We start from the raw sequence: 2,500 nt of genomic DNA on the forward strand, positions 1-2,500 counted from the left end.
GTCCAGTGTAATTTGGCTGTAGGTGCTCAAAAACAATAACTTTAGACCTCTTTTACTTCTTAACTCAAGTAAATTCAAAGATAAGTTGAAAAATGAAATGTAAAATGTAATAGAAAAGAATGTTTTGGCAGTATAAAATTACCTACAGCTCCTGGTATTCCCAGGTCATCTCCCATCGAAGTACTAACCAGGCCCAACATTGCATAGCTTCCAAGATCAGACGAGATTGGGCATTTCCAGTGTGGTTTGGCTGTAGGTGCCCAAAGCCTTAACTTTAGACCTCTATTACTTCTTAACTCAAGTAAATTCATTGATAAGCTGAAAAAATTAAATGTAAAATGTAATAGAAAAGAATGTTATGGCAGTATAAAATTACATACAGCACCTGGTATTCCCAAGTGGTCTCCCATCCAAGTACTAACCAGGCCCAACACTGCATAACTTCCAAGATCAAATAAGATTGGGCATGTCCAGTGTGGTTTGGCTGTAGGTGCTCAAAAACATTAACTTTAGACCTCTTTTACTTCTTCACTCAAGTAAATTCATTGATAAGTTGAAAATATTAAATGTAAAATGTAATAGAAAAGAATGTTTTGGCTGTATAAAATTTCCAACAGGTACTGGTATTCCCAGGTGGTCTCCCATCCAAGTACAAACCAGGCCCAACACAGCAAAGCTTACAAGATCAGATGAGATTGGGCATGTCCAGTGTGGTTTGGCTGTAGGTGCTCAAAAGCATTAAATTTACACCCTATTACTTCTTAACTCAAGTAAATTCATTGATAAGTTGAAAAAATTAAATGTAAAATGTAATAGAAAAGAATGTTATGGCAGAATAAAATTACCTACAGCACCTGGTATTCCCAGGGGCTCTCCCATCCATGTACTAAACAGGCCCAACACTGCATAGCTTCCAAGATCAGATGAGATTGGCATGTCCAGTGTGTTTTGACTGTAGGTGCTCAAAAACATTAACTTTAGACCTCTTTTACTTCTTAACTCAAGTAAATTCATTGATAAGATGAAAAAATTTATTGTAAAATGTAATAGAAAAGAATGTTATGGCTATATAAAATTACCTACAGCACCTGGCATTCCCATGGGGTCTCCCATCCAAGTACTAACCAGGCCCAACACTGCATAGCTTCCAAGATCAGACAAGATTGGGCATGTTCAGTGTGGTTTGGCTGTAGGTGCTCTAAAATATTAACTTTAGACCTCTTTTACCTCTTAACTCAAGTAAATTCATTGATAAGTTGAAAAATTAAATGTAAAATGTAATAGAAAAGAATGTTAGGCTGCATAAAATTATCTACAGCACCTGGTATTCCCAGGTGGTCTCCCATCCAAGTACTAACCAGGCCCAACACTGCATAGCTTCCAAGATCAGATGAGATTGGGCATGTCCAGTGTGGTTTGGCTGTAGGTGCGCAAAAAAATTAACTTTCGACCTCTATTACTTCTTAACTCAAGTAAATTCATTGATAAGTTGAAAAAATTAAATGTAAAATGTAATAGAAAAGAATGTTATGGCTGTATAAAATTACCTACAGCACCTGGTATTCCCAGGTGGTCTCCCATCCAAGTGCTAACCAGGCCCAACACTGCATAGCTTCCAAAATCAGATGAGATTGGGCATGTCCAGTGTGGTTTGGCTGTAGGTGCTTAAAAACATTAACTTTAGACCTCTTTTACTTCTTAAATCAAGTAAATTCATTGATAAGTTGAAAAAATTAAATGTAAATATAATAGAAAAGAATGTTTTGGCTGTCTAAAATTACATACAGCACCTGGTATTCCCAGGTGGTCTCCCATCCAAGTACTAACCAGGCCCAACACTACATAGCTTCCAAGATCAGACGAGATTGGGCATGTCCAGTGTGGTTTGGCTGTAGGTGCCCAAAACCATTAACTTTAGACCTCTATTACTTCTTAACTCAAGTAAATTCATTGATAAGTTGAAAAAATTAAATGTAAAATGTAATAGAAAAGAATGTTATGGCAGTATAAAATTACCTACAGCAACTGGTATTCCAAGGTGGTCTCCCATCCAAGTACTAACCAGACCCAACACTGCATAGCTTCCAAGATCAAACAAGATTTGGCATGTCCAGTGTGGTTTGGCTGTAGGTGCTCAAAAACATTAACTTTAGATCTCTTTTACTTCTTAACTCAAGTAAATTCAATGATTAGTTGAAAAATGAAATGTAAAATGTAATAGAAAAGATTGTTATGGCAGTATAAAATTACCTATTGCACCTGGTATTCCCAGGTGTTCTCCCATCCATGTACTAACCAGGCCCAGCACTGCATAGCTTCCAAGATCAGACGAAATTGGGCATGTCCAGTGTGGTTTGGCTGTAGGTGCTCAAAAACATTAACTTTAGACCTCTATTACTTCTTATCTCAAGTAAATTCATTGATAAGTTGAAAAAATTAAATGTAAAATGTAATAGAAAATAATGTTATGGCAGTATAAAATTACCTACAGCTCCTGGTA

The 2,500-nt window shown here is 36.5% G+C and overlaps 10 pseudogenes; all 10 read right to left on the minus strand.

The window, feature by feature from the left end:
* Nucleotides 1-24, minus strand: part of LOC148469556 (5S ribosomal RNA) — a 119-nt pseudogene extending 95 nt beyond the window's left edge.
* Nucleotides 25-139: 115 nt separating this feature from the next.
* LOC148469557 (5S ribosomal RNA) lies at nt 140-258 on the minus strand (annotated as a pseudogene).
* A 115-nt stretch (nt 259-373) lies between these two features.
* On the minus strand, nt 374-492 carry LOC148469558 (5S ribosomal RNA; annotated as a pseudogene).
* A 584-nt stretch (nt 493-1,076) lies between these two features.
* LOC148469559 (5S ribosomal RNA) lies at nt 1,077-1,195 on the minus strand (annotated as a pseudogene).
* A 114-nt stretch (nt 1,196-1,309) lies between these two features.
* Nucleotides 1,310-1,428, minus strand: LOC148469560 (5S ribosomal RNA; annotated as a pseudogene).
* Nucleotides 1,429-1,544: 116 nt separating this feature from the next.
* On the minus strand, nt 1,545-1,663 carry LOC148469561 (5S ribosomal RNA; annotated as a pseudogene).
* Nucleotides 1,664-1,778: 115 nt separating this feature from the next.
* Nucleotides 1,779-1,897, minus strand: LOC148469562 (5S ribosomal RNA; annotated as a pseudogene).
* A 116-nt stretch (nt 1,898-2,013) lies between these two features.
* On the minus strand, nt 2,014-2,132 carry LOC148469563 (5S ribosomal RNA; annotated as a pseudogene).
* Nucleotides 2,133-2,247: 115 nt separating this feature from the next.
* LOC148469564 (5S ribosomal RNA) lies at nt 2,248-2,366 on the minus strand (annotated as a pseudogene).
* Nucleotides 2,367-2,482: 116 nt separating this feature from the next.
* LOC148469565 (5S ribosomal RNA) overlaps nt 2,483-2,500 on the minus strand; it is a 119-nt pseudogene continuing 101 nt past the window's right edge.

The sequence above is a fragment of the Taudactylus pleione genome, unplaced genomic scaffold (assembly GCF_031769625.1).
Source record: "Taudactylus pleione unplaced genomic scaffold, aTauple2 ptg000967l, whole genome shotgun sequence".
NCBI classification, from domain to species: Eukaryota; Metazoa; Chordata; class Amphibia; order Anura; family Myobatrachidae; genus Taudactylus; species Taudactylus pleione.